Source organism: Adiantum capillus-veneris, chromosome 17 (genome assembly GCF_014529385.1).
Source record: "Adiantum capillus-veneris isolate H3 chromosome 17, ASM1452938v2, whole genome shotgun sequence".
Classification (NCBI taxonomy): Eukaryota; Viridiplantae; Streptophyta; class Polypodiopsida; order Polypodiales; family Pteridaceae; genus Adiantum; species Adiantum capillus-veneris.
In genome coordinates, this window is record NC_140947.1 from 105,880,880 (window position 1) to 105,901,883 (window position 21,004).

Below are 21,004 nucleotides of genomic sequence, written 5' to 3' on the forward strand. Positions count from 1 at the left end.
TCAGCTGTGTCAATTCCTTATCATCATGAGTTAGATGACATGAAGGAGCAGTATACTACTGATGAAGATTTTGCAAGGATCTTTGAATAGTTACAAGAGGGGCAACATCACGAGCACTACCTCCTCAGAGATGGTTTTATGATGATGCATGGCAGACTTTGTGTCACTAGGCCATTGCGACATAAGGTCATGGAAGAGAGTCATGTCCCACCGTATGCAGGGCATCGTGGCATTGATGCAACAGTTAAAGCGGTAGAGACGTTCTTCTATTGGCCTACCTTGAGGAGAGATGTGGATGCCTTTGTGCGAGCATGCATAGTTTGCCAAAAGGTCAAGTTTGACAGGCAAAAGACACCAGGGTTGTTACAACCACTACCGATTCCGGATAAGCCATGGGAAAGCATTGCTATGGACTTTATCTTTGATCTTCCAAGAACGCCAACAGGGAATGATGGTATATGGACCATTATCTGCAGGTTCAGCAAGCAGGCCCATTTTATCCCTGTCAGGAAGAAGATAAAATCTGATCAGATGGCACGCTTGTTCATGTACAATGTGTTTAAGTACCATGGTATGCCACGATCGATTATCAGTGATCGTGATCCTCGCATGACCAGTTTGTTCTGGAGAGGATTGTTTGAGAACATGGGTACTACGCTCAAGTTCTCGTCTTCGTTTCATCCACAAACTGATGGACAGTCAGAAGAGGCCAATTCTACTGTCTTAGATCTGCTGAAATGCTATGTGTCAGATAATAAGGGCAAGTGGGAACAGTATTTGCCTATGCTTGAGTATGCGTACAATAATACGGTGCATTCGTCTACTGGCAAAGCACCTTTTGAAATTGTTGAAGGCGGCAAAAAGGTTCCTCCAATTTTGCACACAAAGGACAAGATCTTTGAGGCAGATCGATATGTTGAGAACATGGATGAGATGTATAAAAAGATTAAAGTTGCCTTGGAGAAGACTCAGGCAAAACAGAAAAAGGCTGCTGATCGTCACCGTCGTGAATTGCTACTATCACCTGGTGATTGGGTTCTCTTAAGGTTCGAAAAGGCAAGGTTAAAGAAGATGAAGGGCAAGGAACGGCTGTTTCCTAAGCTCAGCATGCGTTACTATGGGCCTTTTCAAGTGCTTGACAAGATCAGCGATGTGGCTTACAGGCTGAAATTGCCTGATGCGTGGAAGATTCATAATGCGTTTCACGTGAGTCTTCTAAGACCCTTCGTGGGTGATGTGCCAGAAGATATGCCAGTTGAGGATCAGCCAGAAGTTGAGGAACTTGATGAGATCCTGGTACCTGAGCAAGTTTTGGCACATAAGGACAGAAAAGTTAAAGGACAAGTTGCAAGACGTTATTTGGTGAAGTTCAAGAACTATCCGCCTATGGATGCAAAGTGGATGGAAGAGCATGAACTGTCAGAGTCACCAAATGTATTGCAGCTTTACCTTGAAGACCTTCGTGGGTGATGTGCCAGAAGATATGCCAGTTGAGGATCAGCCAGAAGTTGAGGAACTTGATGAGATCCTGGTACCTGAGCAAGTTTTGGCACATAAGGACAGAAAAGTTAAAGGACAAGTTGCAAGACGTTATTTGGTGAAGTTCAAGAACTATCCGCCTATGGATGCAAAGTGGATGGAAGAGCATGAACTGTCAGAGTCACCAAATGTATTGCAGCTTTACCTTGAAGCCTTTGGGTTACAGCCTACTTATGCCCCAACCCAACGTGTGCAAAGGAGGGGTAATGATAGAGCTAGTACATCAAATGTACATATGAATTCAGTGCCATAGATGGAAATGGCAAAAGTATGAAGGCCTCATTAAGTCATTTGTATCTATGTATGTTACGACCTTTCTTGCGGATACATTCGATGATAAAAGAGTGTTAATAGCACAAGATCATCAGTGGCGTGTATTTATGGTATGCAATCGAGGACGTTTGCGATTTCAAGAGGGGGGTATGTCACGAGGACGTGGCAGTTATTAACCATGTCACAGAGATGTGGCAACTGTTAACCTTGGTTGTTGGTTTCTTTCCAATGGGGTTTATTTTATTTGTTTAAGACTCTCTTTTTGAAGTAGCAAACGGTCGGACATTGTATGGCCAATGTGAACGGTAGATTCACCCGCAGATGGGAAGTGGTCGGCACTGGAATTCGTATGGTAAGAGGATGTCTAGGCTCAGAGCAAGATCATATAGGTCCCCCCGTCGCACTTAGCAAGTTGGTGGATACTAGGAAGTGAACTCAATTAAGGCGTAAAGTCAAGGTGGGACTACCAACAAAAAGTATCCGACAGTTGGGCCACATTGCATTTTTGGATGCGGTCCCAATGAGGATAGATGGTCAGAAGACCAGTGGGAGCCCAACGGAAGCATCTCCTAAAATTTAGGGAACTGCTATTTTGGGCCGTGAAATGTGTTCGCGTCATTACCTCCGGTATGACTAGGGGAACACTTTATAACTCTGCCGCGAAGTCAACTGACGCGTCGGTTGGGATATTTTTAAGCGGCGAACCCGAAACGGGAAAATGCTTGAAAATGCGCCAAGTGTCAACTTTTTGTGAACTTTCCTCTTGCAGAAAAATGGGCGCTGATTTTTATGCTGGGAGAGGCCTCATTTCAGCTTTTGTCACAGGTTAAGAGCTATGGAGTGCTTTCTTTCCCTCTCATGTACAGTGTGGTGCTAGGAGTGATGCCCTGCACACTACACACTGCTCTCTCTCTCCCCTACGTGCAGTTATGTGATGCCCCACAAGAGGGCTACTCATTTGACTGATGTACAGTTGTGTGGGTTCATGCTTTTGTGCTGAGGCAAGAGCCTCCTTGAGCAGGAACAGGGGTAGCTAACTGCTGCTCCAAAGCAGGCACTGGTGAGGGTCATAACCTCACCGTACAGGTGCAAAATCAGCGCTGTGTATGCGCTGTAAATTCACTGTTTTTCAGCCATACGGACGCCAGGACCATTGGGAATTGTGCCCCACTGGCAGAGGACAGTTAGGGGACTGTTTGGGGCTGAAAACAGGGCAAAAACCAGTAAATACAGCGTGCTGAATTTACTGTTTTTGGACAAGAATCAGAGGGTATACGACAGTGCAAGCGAGTTCCAGTAGGGGAATTGGTTTCGCGCAAGTTTGGGGCTGTTATGCTGCCGAAATTTGGCCAAATCAAATGGTATCTAGGTGGATACACGTGAAGGATTCCCAGGATCTTACCTTGTAATTTACCCTCCTAAAGAATAAAGAAATACCGAAAGGGGCGCCAATTTTGGGGCCTACAGGTTGTCGGCGTCTGTTCGGAGCATTCTAGCTTCCGAGCCGTGTGTGCGATTAAGTGTTAATTCCCATTACAGGTTCTCTTTGCAAAGTGCTCTGTGTGTGTGTATAAAGTAAAGAATTTCGGGTGAAAGCCAACGCCTACCGCCCTACGGGCCGGTTTCAGATGGTCTGTAAAGACAGTAAAATCCGCTTCGAGTAGGTAGTGCCGCCACTGAATAAGAGCATGGATAATCGCCAAAAGCTCTTTCTCATAAATTTGTGCTCTCAATTCCGGCCTTGAGAACAATCGACTCTCGTAGGCAATGACATGGCCTTCTTGCATTAAGACCGCACCGAGACTACAACCGCAAGCATCACAATATACTTCAAATGACTTTTGCAAGTCCGGCAAAGTCAAAACTGGTCCCGTAGTCAATTTCTCTTTCAATGTTTGAAAGGCAGTCACCTCTGTGGGTCCCCACGAGAAAGGGCCTCCTTTTTGTGTCAAAACATGCAAAGGGGAAGCAACCTCTGGAAACTTTCTAATGAACCGCTTGTAGGACGAACACAATCCCAAGAAGCTTCTAACTTCATGGACATTCTTCAAATTGGGCCAATCACGGATAGTCTCTATCTTGGCCGGATCCATCTGCACTCCTGCTGCTAAGACAATGTGTCCCAAAAAGTGTATCTTTGGTAGGAAAAATTCACTTTTCTTTGCATTAATCACCAATTTGTGATCTCGTAATGCGTGAAAGACTTGAAGAAAATGATCTCTATGTACTGCCTCATCCTTGGAGAAAACAATAATGTTGTCAAAGAACGTGCCAACAAATAGTCTATACCCTCGAAAAATCTTGTACATCATCCGGTTAAATGTCATAGGAGCATTGGTTAAGCCAAAAGGCATCACCAAAAACTCAAATAACCCAAAAGTAGTCTGAAAAGTTGTCTTATTGATATCTCCCGGCGCGATTTGGATGTGATGATATCCACCTTACAAGTTGATCCTGCTAAAGCACGAGGATCCCTGAAGTTGGTCAAGTATATCATTGATTCTAGGAATCGGAAATCTGTTCTTGGTGGTGATTTTGTTGAGAGCTCTATTGTAACAGACTTGGACACTCCAAGTCAAGAATCTACCACGATAGCACAAATAACCACTTGAAAACAGTTCATAGTTCACAATTGATTCGACACTGGCCCGACAGAGTTTTGTGCCTAGAGATATTGGCCCCGAAGACTGGCGCCCCTTTCGGTATTTCTTTTTGTATTAATCTGAGTTCAAAGTACAAGAGTGCGGGCAGGCGCTCACACTCAGACTCTGCGTCCAGATGCTATGAGTTGTGAGAGGCCTAACCACTTATTTATAGATTACAAGGGTTGCCAAAAGCAGAGCCGCAAAAGCTGAAAATCAAAAGCTTAAGTAAAAGCTTTGAAAAATAAAGCAAAAGTTATTTCTCTCTCTTTCTTTTAATAAAGCAAAGAGGCTTTTCTTCTCTCTCTCTCTCTCTCTCTCTCTCTCTCTCTCTCTCTCTCTCTCTCTCTCGCTTAAATGAAATAAAGCAAAGAGGCTTTCTCTCTTTTCCCATTGCGTGGAAAAGCAATGCCAAAAGCTGAAATAAAAAACAGCCCACGCAAAAGCAAAAGCAATGCCAAAAATCTGCCCAGCTTTCCATAAATCACGTTAGTGTCAGTACAGCAGGCCACGTGTCAGCCCGCCACGTCAGCAAATCAGGGTTAGGGGTAGGGGAGAAATAGGGTTTCTGATTTTAGGGTTAGGGTTTCAGCAGAATTAGGGTTTTGGGCAGAATTAGGGTTTTTGATTTTAGGGTTAGGGTTCCAACAAAATTAGGGTTTCGGGAAGAATTAGGGTTTTTGATTTTAGGATTAGGGTTTCAACAGAATTAGGGTTTCGGGTAGCCACGTCATCACTTTGTGACATACCCCCCTCTTGAAAGCATTGTAATCGCCCTCGATTACGTCTGCAAAATAGACAAAGGCTATAAACGTCTTAGCAGACACTGACTGCTAGTACCTACATACTAGGAACACACATCTAGCACATGTACCAATTGACAGTCACATCACAGGACATCACAGGATATCACAAGACATCACAGGACATCACATGACAATTCAACATTCATTCGGATCTTAGACCATGATTTATCGGCAATGTAGTTAGCAATCGCATCTAGATCCAGTCGGGACCTCATAGATGCCCGATTGACTAACCCCTATTGCAACCATGTTTATTCAAGATCATTGAGACCAAAATGCTGCAGTCATTTCGTCTTTCAGTTCCTGCACTTTAAAAACAAGTCAAGAACAAATTAGTCTCATATTCCAGAATTTCATTTCATAAAGTCATCGAGCAGAATACTGTCAGCTCTAAGTATTCTTGAAGCTCAAAGAGACATCAGTGACTCTAGTATTCGAAATATCGAGGCATCTGTTGACAAAGGAGCGGAGTAACTCCCCTCTTGTGCAAACCCACTGCACCAGATCTCCGGCCAAGCTGAATTCTGGGTTCCATTTGGAGTAGACTATACTAAACCAAAAGTTTCAAGGTAAAGATTCACATTTCGAGGAATATTTGCTAGGTCTTCCTCCTCCATTTGCTTCGCATCCAATGCGAAGTAGGTCTTGAATGTAACCAAGAACTGTCAGTTCGCGTTACCTTCTTTCTTTCTTTCTGTGCCAATTTCTGTTCTGGAACGAGTATCTGCTCGTTTTCGTCCAATTCTGTGCCAATTTCTGTTCTGGAACGAGTATCTGCTCGTTTTCGTCCAATTCGAGTTGTTCATCATTAAGCACATCGCCTTCAAAAGGCTTCAAGATACTCAAATGAAAAACATTGTGAATCCTTCAAGTATTCTGGCAGCTTCAGTCCAAAGGAGATATCATTTATCTTTTTGGAAAACGTGGAAAGGTCCACACTATGTCATGCTGAGCTTACAAAGAAGCCACTCCTTTCCCTTTTGTTTTCTTTCTCTAGCGTGGCTTCCCATAATGTAAGAGCACCCAATCATTCTCCTTTAATTTCGAATCGTGGCGATCTGCTGCTTTTTTTTGTCTTTCCTGAAATTTTTGGAAAGCTTTTTGGACCAAGTCCCTCGTGAACTGGTCGGCTTCAAAGAAAAATTTTATCTTTCGTGCTAAGGAAGGGTGAAACCTTTGTAGCAAATTCAAGAATCTCAAATGGCACCTTCCCCATCAAAGAGTTAATTGTGTTTCACTGAATTAGCAATCTTAAATTGCCCGTCAGTCTGCGGGTGGAACGATGACGAGAACTGCAACCGCGTGCCTATGTTCTGCCAAATAGCCGTCCGAAACAAACTCGTGAACCTTGGGTCCTGTCGGAGACAATTGTCTCAGGCATGCTATGTAATCTGAAGACCTGGGCAATAAACAACAGTCGTGTCCACGCTGTGTTCTCGGGAGATGAAATCCATTGTAATACTTTCCCAGGGGCGGGTGGGTATGGGTAAAAGCTGTAATAATCCCTGTGCTTTATTCGTGTCAAACGTGACCTTCTGGCATACCAAGCAACTGCGCACAAACTCGTCCACATCCTTCTTGAGTCTCGGCCAAAAGAAGTATCTCTCTACCCCTTTCAAGGTGTTTGCAATGCTGCGGTGACCCGTAGAAAGGTGGACAGTGGCATTCGGTTAGAACCTTTTTCCTAAACGGTTGTGTAACGCACAACATGGTTTTCCTCATCTAGTAACCATCCCGAATGGTATTAATAGTCTGCTACTATCTCCCCTTTCTGTATTCAACTGAATACATCTGCAAAATCAGCTTTGTGGCGTACCGTCGACCATATCCTCGAAGTTCCTGTGATGTATCGCGGAAATAGCCATAACCAACGGCTTTTGGGACAAAGTATTTACCACCAATTTCTTCTGTCCCTGCACATGGACAATCCGGAAGTAAATCGTGACAAGATGTTTGCCCACCGCATCTGCTTTTTTTTCGACAGCTGCTTCCATGACAGGAAGTAGCGTAAACTCCCATCATCTATGGAAAACCATAAAATCGGCTCCGAGTAGGTAATGTCGCCATTGAATAAGAGCTTGGATAGCCACCAAAAGCTCTTTCTCACATATCTGTACTATCAATTTCGGCCTTGAGAACAATCGGCTCTCGTAGGCAATGACATTGGCCTTCTTGTATTAAGACCGCACCCAAACTACTACCACAAGCATCACAATATACTTCAAACGACTTCTGCAAGTCCGGTAGTCACCTCTGTCGGTCCCCACGAGAAAGGGACTCATTTCTGTGTCAAGATATGCAAAGGGGAAGCAACCTCTGCAAACTTTCGAATGAACCGCCAGTAGTACGAACACAGTCCCAAGAAGCTTCCAACTTCCTGGACATTCTTCAAATCGGGCCAATCACGGATAGTCTCTATCTTGGCAAGATCCATTTGCACTCCTGCTGTTGAGACAAAGTGACCCAAAAAGTGTATCTCTGGTAGGAAAAAAAAATTCACTTTTCTTTGCATTGATCACTAACTTGTGATCTTGTAATGCTTGAAAGATCTGAAGCAGATGATCTCTATGTTCTGCCTCATTCTTGGAGAAAACAAAGATATCGTCAAAGAAAGTGCCAACAAATAGCCTGTACTCTCGAAAAATCTTGTCCATCCTGATGATATCCACTCTTCAAATCAATCCTGCTAAAATACGAGGATCCTTGTAATCTGTCGAGTATATCATCGATCCTAGGAATTGGAAATTTGTTCTTGATGGTGATTTTGTTGAGAGCTCTATAATCGATGCACATTCTCCAAGATCCGTTTTTTTTCTCTTTTTTTTTTAAAACCAACGACACTGGAGAGCAATACAGTAAAGTCCTAGGCTAGACAAGACCCTTTTCCAAGAGGTCTTTCACTTGGTTCATAATCTCTTCGTTTTGGGCTCGGCTCACACGGTAAGGTGGCCGGTTCGGTGGTGTGCTTCCTGGTATCATATCAATGGTATGATCTTCAGGACGAGCAAGTGGCAACTTGCTTGGCAGGCCCTCTGAGAAGCAATCGGCATGAGAGTGGAGAAAATCTTGGCGTTCTTTTGTTCAGGTCAAAACATATTCGATCTTCATCGATCATTCAGTTCTCTCCTAAAAAAGAAAGTGAGTAAAGAAGCTGAAGTTCATCAAGTACAATCTCTAAGCCCTGCGTTTGTCTAAGTCGCTTTCTCGGCCCAGTAGTCAACCACGGCGTTGTTGTTATGGTACCAAGGGATTTCAAGTAGAACGTCACAACCTTGCTAGGAAAATGCGTAAAACTCCTCGTGCCCTAAACACCCTTGTCATTGCAAACAAAGTTTGCCAATGCTCGGTGTAATGGCAACATCCCGTCCGGGTGCCACTCGAACTACCTCCGCCTGTGGCCTCAGCCTATCGGGCGTAATTCCAAATCGAGCCGCCAATTCCAAGTGAAAAGAAGTTGGCCTTGGCTCCTTCAAAAGAGCTTCCTGATCTTTCACCTTATTTGTACTTTCATTCATTTGATTCGGTTCGGGTGCCACGCAATGTGGTACAAATTCTGCTTGTTATCTGCCTTTTCTGCCACGTTCCTCAGTTGCTCTCGAACTCTCAGGCCTTTCGTCGTCCTTGTCTTTCTGTTCTTTCAGTGCCTTTTTACGGCACTTCGCGGAGATATGTCGAGTTTCCCCGCATCCAAAGCACTTCCCCTCCATGATGAAGCGAGCTCGCTCCTGAGTAGTAAGCTTGGGTTGTGCATCTTGTTGCTCTTTCTCTTTCTACTTTCATTTGTCAAAGTCTGTTCAGCTCTTTGTGTCATGATCTCATCGGTGGGGTAAGTCAGACTGCCAAAGTGGATGGCAAAACCCCGTTTCGCATGACTTATCAACTCCTGAATAGAAGCCGACTTCTGTTCCAAGCAGTGATCTCGGATCTCTCTAGGTAGACCCAAGGTAAACCGCTCAATCTGTTCCTTGAACAAGATCTTCTTAAATGAAGAGGCAGGTAGAAAAGAGCTCCAGAATCTCTCGCAATAAGCGTCCACTGTATCTTTCTTGGTCATCCGAAGATGGTTCCAAGCAGTTCGTATATCGCGTTCATACTCTCGAGTCAGCCAAGAAGAAATAAAAAGCCTCTTGAATTTCAGCCATTTAACTGGCGCAGTCTTGCTTAATAGAAGCGTGGACCACCAAGTTCGAGCATTCCCTTTAGAGTAAGAGGCAGCTCTCCGAATCTTAGAGTGCTTTGAGTAACGTCCTCCTGCGAAAGCAATGTCAAACTGCTGTACAAAAGACAAAGCCTTCGAAGCATCTCTATATCCCGAAAACGTGTCAAATTTAATTGACTGTCCACCTTCCTTAAACTCTCGGACTTTCTTGCTTTTGTCTTCGAGAAAGTCATACTAGTTGGCTTTGTAAAAATTCTTCTTCTTTGCATAAAAGTTGCTCTCATCAGAGTTTGAACTTTCTGTAGACAAGTCCTCTGTAGAACTGTCACTCACGGGACAAGATTTAGACTTATTTGGCTCTGATACGAGTTGATGAGCAAGCGGCGGTGTGTGCAAGTGATAGAGCATGCGAAGAAGTGCAGGGCTTGTGCTTTGGAGAGGGGCGAAGGCCTGCAGAAGGGGAAGCGCTAGAGAACGAAGGGGGAGAGAGAGGGAGCGCTACATGATTTAGGAAGGCATTGAGTGAGTGAGCAAATGGGCTCACTTTCCCTTTATTAAAAGTATAGGACGAATTTAAAGTTAGTGGCCAAGTTCAATGTGAACTTGGCCAAAGGTTAATAACCTTTAAAACTATACACAAAAGGGGGCCATTTGGGCCTTTAACCCAACAACCTCCCACTTAAAGGCATAAATGGCGCCTTTAAGCTACGTGACTCCCACCATCTGTATGCATAGATGATGTTGTGCTTTGGATAAGCACTTAGTGAGAGCATCTGCTAGATTTTTTGATATATGGACCTTAACCAATGTAATAAGGCCATCCTCAAGCAACTTCTCGAATGAAGTGATACCGCACATCAATATGCTTTGTGCGTGCATGAAACATGGCATTCTTTGCCAGACATATGGCACTCTGGCTATCACAACCAAGCATAGGTGCCTTGTCAGGCAAACCAAACTCATTGCATAGACGTGCTAACCAAATGGCTTTGGAAGCCTCAGTGGCTGAAATATATTCAGCCTCTGTCGTAGACAATGCAACGATCTTTTGCAATCTAGAACACCGTGAAACAGCACCTCCTGCAATAGTAAACACATAGCCACTTGTGGATTTCCGTGTGTCCACATCACCAGCCATGTCAGAGTCACAAAATCCCTTCACTCCAATGGTCCTTTACCATAGCAGAGGCATTTGTTTTTAGTCCCTTTCAAGTACCTCATAATGGACTTCACTGCATCCCAATGCAACCTGCTTGGATTAGCCATAAACCGGCTCACAACTCCCACTGCATGGGCTATGTCAGGCCTAGTAGCAATCATAGCATACATAAGTGAACCACAAGCTGAAGCGTAAGGCACACTTTGCATGTCATTGGCTTCTTCCTTTGACTTGGGACAATCATCCTTGGAGATCTTGACATATGGCTGTAATGGCACGCCAAGAGGCTTTGCTTTAGCCATGTTAAATCTGATCAGCACCTTTTCAATGTACTTTTCTTGCAACAAATACAATGTGCGGTGGTCCCTTTGCCTTCTAACACGCACTCCAAGTATATGTTCAACTGCCCCAAGGTCTTTCATTGAAAATGCAGATTTCAGCTGCCCTTTAAGAGCATCAACATTGCTTCTTTTCTTTGCAGCTATCAACATATCATCCACATAGAGCACAACAATGATAGGGCTGCCATCCTCATCACGTTTGGTATACAAACAATGGTCTGCATGGCTTCTTTTGTAACCATGTTTAAGCATGAAGCGATCAAACTTCTTGTACCATTGTCTACATGATTGTTTCAGCCCATACAAGCTTCTATTGAGCATACATACCAAATGTTCCTCGCCAGGAATAACAAAACCCTCGGGTTACTTCATGTAAAGCTCTTTCTCCACATCACCATGCAAGAAAGCGGTATGTACATCCATTTGGTCCATTTCCAAATCAAGAGCAGCCACTATGGCAAACAATACGCGCAAAGTGGTCATCTTCACTACAGGAGAGAACACTTCCTGAAATTCTATGCCCTTGGTTTGAACATATCCCTTTGCAACTAGCCTTACCTTATACTTGGGTTTTGCATCAACTGTCTTGATTTTATACACCCATTTGTTAGGAATAACCTTCCTTCCTTTGGGTAATTCCACCAAATCCCAAGTATGATTAGCATGCAAAGCTTTAATCTCCCTTCTTGCATAGCAAGCTCCCACTTGTCGTTGTGCTTACATGTCTTTGCCTCTTTATACGTAAGCGGCTCTCCCTCATCTGTTAACATAATGAAATGCAAAGAGGGATCATATCTGCTCACAGGCCGTCTTTGACGAGTAGACCGCCTCACCCAATGATCCACATTATCCAGCAATGGGTTTACATCAGGTGGCATGATAAAATCATCAACAATGGGCTGCTGTACATCATTTTCAGCACCATTTTCAGCATTGTTTCGTGGCTGCAAATGCCCTTCAGGAGCCTCAATTTGCTGCCCAACATCTTCTGCCTCAAACACCACTAGATCATCTATATTTTCAGCCATATGTGGTGCATCTTGAGGGTCAAGAGTAGGCCTAATAGGTGGCTGGTCATGCTGAAATTTGACCCTTTTATGGTCATGCTTTGAAGCACAATTGTTTTGAAGCAGCCTTGCTTCATTAAAAACAACATCCCGGCTGCGTATAACTCTTTTGAGCTGAGGTAACCAAATCCTGTAACCCATTTCGCCTTCTTCACCATATCCCATGAAAAGGCCTTTAATGGACTTGGCATCTAGTTTACTCCTCAACTCAGGTCTAACATGCACAAAAGCCTCGTAACCAAAAATGCGTAAGTGATCATATGAAGCAGGCTTGCCAGACCAAACCTCTTCAGGGATGTCACCTTTCAAAGACATGTGAGGGGATTGATTGCATATATGGAATGCAGTTTTCAAAGCTTCTCCCAAAATCCATGAGAGATATTAGTTGTGGACATCATGCATCTCACCCTCTCACAAAGTGTCCTATTGAATCTTTCAGCCACACCATTAGAAGAGGGGCTGTATGGCACAATAAGCTCCCTCTCAATGCCCAAATTTTCACAAAATTTGTTAAATTCAGCACTTGTGAACCTACCCCCCCCCCCCCCCCCCCATTGCCCGTACGCAACTGTTTTGGGTGGTCACAAACGCATGAAATTTCTTAAATGCAGCAAAGGCTTCATACTTAGATTTAAGCAAATAAACCCAAATTTTCCTAGAATGATCATCAAAAAAGGAGACAAAATAGCATGCACCTCCCATAGACTTAGTAGGCATGCTACATACATCAGAATGTACAAGATCAAGCACACAAGATTTACGAGACACCGGAGTAATAAGAACGCTTTACTTGCTTGCCATATTGACATTCATTACAAAAGTCAAGCTTTGTGCAAAGTACAAAGTTTAGAAAGGCCCTTTTGGCTCATATGGCCAAGCCTCTTGTGCCACAACTCCATGTGAGAGTTAATTTCAGCCAATGCAATAAACTTGCCCAACACGGGCTTTCCATGCATGCAGTAAAGTGTCCTTTCTTTGTGCCCTTTACAATCAGCCTTGAGTCTTTAGTCATTTTCCATGATCCTCTCTCAAACAAGATGCTGTAACCATGCATATCCATCTGACCAACAGAAAGCAGACTCTTCTTGATTCCCGGCACATATCTAACATCATGCAAGACAAGCTCATTTGTGCCATCTATGGAGAGATGCATAGTGCCAATACCCTCAATGGAATATGCATGATTGTTTCCAAGGTATATATGGCCATGCTTGCCTGCATCAAAAGTAGAGAAACACTCCTTGATAGGAGTCACATGAAATGAAGCACCGGAATCAACTATCCAAGTCTTGGATAATGCATCATTGACAGTCAACAAAGCATCAATAAGATCACTCTTGGTGATCTGCATGTCCTGTGAATGAACATTAAGAGAGGCATCAAGGTCATAATCATCATCATCTGACAAAGTGGCACACAAGATGTCCTCTACATCTGGCAGCTCCTCAATCACAATACTAGAAGCCACATTGGCCTTCTCTTTGTCCTTTGAGCTATCCTGTGCATCTGTCTTGACTTCCTTCTTCTCTTTCTTTTTGTCTCCGCCATTCTTTTTCCGTTCTAACTCGGCTTTGTAGTACTTGCAATCGGGTTTCTTGTGACCTTTCCTACCACACTGATAGCAAGTCACATCACCCTTGCCTTTGCTGGCATTCCCCCTTTCCTTACTCTTACTCTTACTCGTTTGTGCATAGACATTCTTCTTCTCTGTCCTGCCTCTAACCATAGTTTTTTCATTCGCGTACGGAAGGCCTGTTGTACTGCCGTACGGGTGCGGGTACGAATTAAGTACGGAAGGGGATTTCGTACCTGCAGCCAGCGTGGCAAAAAATTTGGGCAAAAAAGTTTCGGCTGCATTATTTTGGCCGCGCGTTCGTATAGTCTACAGGCAAATGTCTCTGCATAGAATATACAGAGATTGCAGAGACACTCACACTGTCACAGAGCGTGTATGAACTTGTGAGGCTTGGACATCAGCCCGCAGCCCGCCCATTCTCTCGAGTCTCCGCCCTCGGGTCGCACTCTCTCTTGCCTCCAACCTCTCCCCCAACACATAGCGTAGCAGCCAACTCAGTACTCCAAGTGGCAAGGCTCAAGCTCGTTCCACCATCTTCCAAGTTCCAACTTCCAAGCCGAATTCTTTGCAAGTTTGCAGATGGGCCGAACCAAGCGTCCCGAGTGGCAGTATGTGCAGCAAGTGAAGAGTCTTCCAAAAGGGAAATGGACTTGTAAATGTAATTTTTGTGGGCATTCATGGGACGGTGGTCCTTTGCGTATCCGTGCACATATTTTGGGCATTGCTGGCCATGGTGTGGGAGGCCCATGTGATGAGGCCCCAGCAGATGTTGTAGAGATTGTCACAAGATTGCATGCAGATGCAAGGCCAGAGGGAGAAGACAGAGCTGCTTTTGTAGATGCACTGGTCAATGATTTGGAAGGAGATGCCTCTCAAGCTCAAGGAAGTGCTTCAATGAGTACGCATGCTAAGGGAACAACTAATGTAAGTGGCTCTTCCAAGTCCAATGTGGGGTCCTCAAGCAAAAAGAGGAAGGTTTCTCAAGGGGGTTTGGCGAGTGCATTTGGCTTGCAAACACAGAAGCAAGCAGACCAAGCCTTGCGCAGGGTTTTTTATGCCGAGGATGTTCCTACATGGAAAGTAAGGAGCCCTTACTTTTGGCAAATGGTGAAAGCTATTGGGCAAGCAGGTCCTTCGTATGTTCCCCCCTCTTATCATGCTTTGCGCACCACAGAATTGAATGAGGAGGTTAAATGCGTAAAGACTGAGATCATGGGTGTACGCGAGAAATGGAAAAGATATGGATGCTCTATAGTGTGTGATGGATGGTCTGACACTAGGCGCAGGCCTATCATTAACTTTCTTGCATGCTCTATTCATGGGTCAGTGTTTTTGAAAGCTGTAGACACATCTGGGGAAACAAAGACATCGGAATTTATTTTTAAGCATCTCAAACAGGTTATCAGAGAGATTGGCCCAGCAAATGTTGTGCAGGTATGCATGGACAATGCAACCAATTGTGTTGGTGCTGGGGAGATGATTGAAAGGGAGTGGAAACACATTTTTTTTACCAGAAGTGCTTGCCATTGCTTGGACCTTTTGTTTGAGGACATTGGACAGATTGGTTGGGTTGGAAAAGTGCTTGAGGATGCAACAAAGATTGTCACATTTGTGACAAGAAAATCTACTGTGTTGGCATTGTTTCGGCAACTTAGCAAGAAGGACTTGGTCAAGCCGTCAGCCACTCGATTTGCGTACTACTTTATTATGTTGGCCAATCTTGTGGATGAGAGATGCATGCAAGGTATGCGCAAGCTTATGATTGATGACAAATTTGTTAAGATGAAGAGATCCAAGACTCAAAAGGCTACTAAGGTCTCGAACATTGTGTTTAATGCATCCTTTTGGCAAGAGGCAAGGCTGATTTTGAAAATGTGTGCTCCGATTTTGAAAATTCTCCGTTTGGCTGATAGGGAAGGAGCTTACGTATCGCATGGTAGAGCAAATTGAAAACATGCAAGGCATTGATGCTGCAAGGATGAGAGAGATTAGGGATCTATGCATTCAAAGATGGAATATGTTGCACACACCGTTACATGCTGTTGGATACATGTTGCATCCCATATGGCGAGGAAGAGGGCAAGAAAGTGATGGCGAGGTGCATGAAGGATGGATGACATTCTTGGACAGGTACACCAAGGGTGATTTGACCTTGCAAGGCACCCTAATTGATGAGTTTGACATTTATAAAGCTGAAAGCAAGTCATTTGCTCATCCAATTGCAAAAGATGCATTGAGGATGCAAGAGGGAGTGAAATGGTGGGAAACTTTTGGGGCTTGCACACCTGCTTTGCAAGCTCTTGCTTTGAGAGTGCTTTCGCAAGGGACATGTGCCTCTCCATGTGAGAGAAATTGGAGCACCTTCTCTCTCATTCATACCAAGAGAAGAAATAGGCTACTCCCATCTCATACAGAGAAGCTTGTGTACATACACACGAACTTGAGGCTCATATCCAAAATCAAAGAGCGCGGCTATTAGAGAATGGAGGTCACATTGGAAATGCTCAATAAGGAAAAAGATGAGGACCGCTTGCTTGCCTTGCAAGAGATTCAGGAGGCCATTGCAGAGAGTACTACAGATGCGATAGAGCCTATTCCCATTGCTGGGACCAGTCATATTGGAGCATCATGCTTAGTTGGTGGTGATGAGGACGAGGATGAGGATGAGGACGAGGACAAGGACGAGGAGGAGGATGATGCTACTTATGACGATGAGGATGTGAGCTATGGTGAGAGTTAGAGCTCACTGTGCCTGGCCGCCTGCTTATGGAGTCTGGACCATGGTTTTTGACATTTACTTATGCGGCATGCCGTTACCCATATGGTGTTTTGTTCACTGTTGACTCTAGAGTCTACAGTTTAGATTCTAGCCTCTAGTCTCGCCTCTCTACTTATGTTTTGGATTCAGCCTTAAGGAGACTACACTCCTGATTCCTGAATGTTTTTGGCTTGCTTCTATTGTCCTGACTCTTGACTCCTTTCTGTTTGGAGGTTACTTTATCAATCATTACTTAGAGGTCTGAGGCACCATCTTGATTCTCTCCAGTCTCGACTCTCCAGAGTCCTCAGTCCACTTTTAATTTCTAAAGTTTCTATGGTTTTAAGTTTTAACTTTTGTCTGTCTATAAACTTATAAAGTTTTAAACATGGTGGTGCAGTAAGTATTTCTACAATTACTATGTAGCATCCTAAGACTGACGTGTGGAATTTTGGGTGGTCTGATCCGTACTTATTCCGTACCCGTGTGCGTCCGACGTGTGATTGACGTATGGAAAAACTATGCCTCTAACCATGTTAGCAGAGCTGCCTCCCTCTCCACTTGCTTTCCTCCTGATTTCCTCATTCAAGACAGAACCCCTAACACCATCAAAGGTCAAATTGGGGTTATTCGACAATGAAACCACCAATGTTTTCCATGAATCAGGTAAGGTCATAAGCAAGAAGATAGCTTTCAGCTTATCATCAAAAGGAGGCAAACCTGAATCCTGTAAGTGCGACAAAGTACCTGCGAACAACGACAAGTACTCTACAACGCTCTTCGACTTATCTAGTTACATGTCAACAAGTTTTCGTATCAAATGCACTTGGTTGACAGGCGTTGTATTCTCATACATCCCCTTTAACTTCTCCCACACATCAATAGCACTTGTGAGACCTTTTAAATCAATGACTGTCTCATCGGTCATGGCCATTTTAATGTATGTAACTGCCTTCCTGTTCAGGCTAACCCATGCTTCATCCGTCATATTCTGTGGCTTTATCTGTTCAAGTGCCCCTTCACAATCCTTAAGAAATAGGATTCCCTGGATCCTGTCTTTCCAAAGGTCGAAACCTGTTCCATTGAACCTCCTAATTTCGAAGAGATTCTTCACATCCAAAGAAGATGAGCCCATAGTTGCACGAACAAGAGGGCTAATACGCTGAATTTTTGGGCAAAATGCATAAAAACCGGAGCATAACCTCACAAGAGTGTGCACTACAACTCCAAATGGTCACAGGAGCAATTTGGGGCAAAAGGGGTTGATTTAGGCACAAAAAACAATTTTTGAAATTTATGGCAAGAAATTTCAGCGAGTGAATTTGTGCTCAAAACCAACAATTTTAGTTGTTTTTAGCCTCACAGAACATACATAATGCTAATGCACAGCCTTTAAAAGCATGTATGAGCAAAAGCCTCAATTTGTAGCATCAAATTGCACAAAATTGAGCCACAAATGGTCATACATAGCCAAAACTTGTCAAATGTGCGTAGATTGCATCAATTTGCACTTTCCCCACTGTAGACGCATCATAAAAACACTTGCAAAAACCTGCGGAAATCTGAAATTTGCTGAAAACACCTGTTTTGGGACCTATTTTTCGGCAATTTCTTTGTTTTCGAGTAGCGGGGACCTAGCAAAGATGTTCCCACACCTTAATACATGATTTACAAAACCTGTATTTTGCTGTCATAACCTGTAATTTGCTGATTTTGACCTAATTTCAGCCTGTTTTAGGTCAATTTGAATTGCCGGGAGCCCTCTAGTGTCCGTGGACGAGTCCTTTGGTGATGAAATTGCAAAATCTCGCGTGAAAGTTGACCTCCTTGGCTGAAAATTAGTGCTTGCAGGTTTGGGAGAAAACCCTAATTTGGCTCTGATACCAGTTGATGAGCAAGCGGCGGTGTGTGCAAGTGATAGAGCACGCGAAGAAGTACAGGGCTTGTGCTTTGGAGAGGGGCGAAGGCTTGCAAAAGGGGAAGCGCTAGAGAACGAAGGAAGAGAGAGAGGGAGCGCTACACGATTTAGGAAGGGAATGAGTGAGTGAACAAATGGGCTCACTTTCCCTTTATTAAAAGTATAGGACCAATTTAAAGTTAGTGGCCAAGGTCAGTGTGAACTTGACCAAAGGTTAATAACCTTTAAAACTATACACGAAAGGGTGCCATTTGGGCCTTTAACCCAACAACCTCCCAATTAAAGGCATAAATGGCGCCTTTAAGCTACGTGACTCCCACCATCTATATGCATAGATGATGTTGTGCTTTGGATAAGCACTTAGTGAGAGCATCTGCTGGATTTTTGGATGTATGGACCTTAACCAAGGCAATAAGGCCATCCTCAAGCACTTCTCGAATGAAGTGATACTGCACATCAATATGCTTTGTGCGTGCATGAAACATGGCATTCTTTGCCAGACATATGGCACTCTGGCTATCACAACCAAGCATAGGTGCCTTGTCAGGCAAACCAAACTCACTGCATAGACGTGCTAACCAAATGGCTTCTTTGGAAGCCTCAGTGGCTGAAATATATTCAGCCTCTGTCGTAGACAATGCAACAATCTTTTGCAATCTAGAACACCATGAAACAACACCTCCTGCAAGAGTAAACACGTAGCCACTTGTGGATTTCCGTGTGTCCATATCACCAGCCATGTCAGAGTCACAAAATCCCTTCAACTCCAATGGTCCTTTACTATAGCAAAGGCATTTGTTTTTAGTCCCTTTCAAGTACCTCATAATGGACTTCACTGCATCCCAATGCAACCTGCGTGGATTAGCCCTAAACCGGCTCACAACTCCCACTGCATGGGCTATGTCAGGCCTAGTAGCCCATAGGCCTTGACAGGAGGAGCATTCATAACCGCAATACTTGTTTCTGGGCTAGGCAGCACATTCTGCATGGCTACTATAGGGACATTGGTAGATGGGTTATCCTTGAGCAAGGATTGAATAGAAACCACATAACAAGGCATAGACTTTGTAGCTTCTAACCACTCAAGCAGGGCCCGTTAGGTGGGGTAGGCTGTGCCAATTCAGGGTTGGACTCCATTAACAAGGAACTATGATGCACTACAGGATCCATGTCTCCTTCAAGTCGAATGGGTGTCATTGGGGAGCCAGGAGTGTGTATCCACATGGCATCATTGCCCCAATCATGTGGCGCTTTAGTGTGCCGCAGCCATGGTCGACTAATGAGCAAGCGGAAGCCACCTTCGACCTGAGGAGGACGAACCACGACAAAATCCAAGCTGAATGTGAAGTCCTGTACTTGCAGATGCACCTTGTCTACCATGCCCAAGGGGTAGACAATCCTTTGATTGGCCAAAGTCATTGTGAAAGGGGGGGGGGGGGGGGGGGGGGGGGGGCTAGTAGGCTGTAGACCCAGGCCTGCATAGTGAACTCAGACATCAGGTTGGTACTAGATTCACCGTCGACAATTACACCCGAGAATTTGGGCCCTAGAATAGACACACTGTGACGAGGACTTCTTTAATCAGTGAGGAAATGTAGGTTGCACTGCGAGGTGCCCGCCACTAGACCTTGCTCCCGGATACAGAGACTGAATGACTGTAAGGGTGTCACTCGAAGATTTGCATCTAGCCGGAGCATGTCGTAGAGTGACACTTGCTGAAGGGTATTCTTCAAGATAGTCTCTGTCGTAGGGTTTTCTCTATTGATCAGGGCCTTCTCTGGTACCTTGATCTGTTGTAAGTCAGCCATTGCCTAGGCCCCATCAATATCAGATAGCCTTAAGGTAGGTTGGCCTTTGGCACTAGTGGATGACTTGTCCTTTGCTAGGGATGGACTAGGTTGTGAAATTGGGGATGGTTGTGCCCGAGTGAGGACATCAACGGGCTCCTCCACTTGTTGCAGCTTGCTCTGAGGGATAACCACATGAGTAGCAGGTGAATGTTGCTCACTGCTGTCAGATTGATCTTTGGAAACGTGAACTCTGGTTGATCGGGCTCAAAGAGGTGGATGCCTGTTGTCTAGGACAATCCTCACTGTAGATCCTTAGCCTTAGGGCAATGACATTGAGGAGGAGATCCTTCGGGTAGGGGACACTTGCTTTGGTAATGCCCATATGCACCACATCTGTAGCACAAAATGGGTCTATTGGAGGGGCAAGATGGGGGACGAGGTGGTCTTTGCTCATGTTGCATAGAGGTGGAGGCTGAGGTGTAGAAGTTCCGAGGGGCTGAGGAAGCGTTAGCGTAATAGAAACTTTGAGATGGAAAAGTGCTCGGCAAACCTTGCATAGGGTGCATATTCAACAAAGGTGGCATGTAGTTCGGATGGCCATAAGGGGAAACCATATTAGATGGAGGTGCCAACCCTTGTTGAAGAGTAGGAGCAAGGCTCTGTTGAAGGTGCCGTAATCCCTTTAGGTAGTAGCAATCCTCCTCGTCATGTTCGGATTTTTTACGGTGGTGGCAGTAGGCCCAAAGAGGGCATTTGTGTGGGTATGCGACATGAGCTACACCAGACCACCGCTTTAGACTCTTGGTGAACCTTGAGCACCTCTAGCTCCCGCCTGATTCGGTCTAACTCTCTTGATGTGGGGACTTCTCCTATCGAAGAGACGTGACGAGGTCGTTGTAATGTTAGTGCTTTGAGTTTTTGTGTAAAGAAATCAAAGGGTCATATGCATTTCCATGAGGACTGAGGCGGACTCTAC

The 21,004-nt window shown here is 44.5% G+C and overlaps 1 protein-coding gene and 1 pseudogene across 1 annotated transcript in view; both read left to right on the top strand.

The window, feature by feature from the left end:
• Positions 1-21,004, top strand: part of LOC147437833 (zinc metalloproteinase aureolysin) — a 61,796-nt gene that overhangs the window by 34,858 nt on the left and 5,934 nt on the right. The gene's annotated exons all lie outside the window — the stretch shown is intronic.
• Positions 14,142-16,041, top strand: LOC147437834 (uncharacterized; annotated as a pseudogene).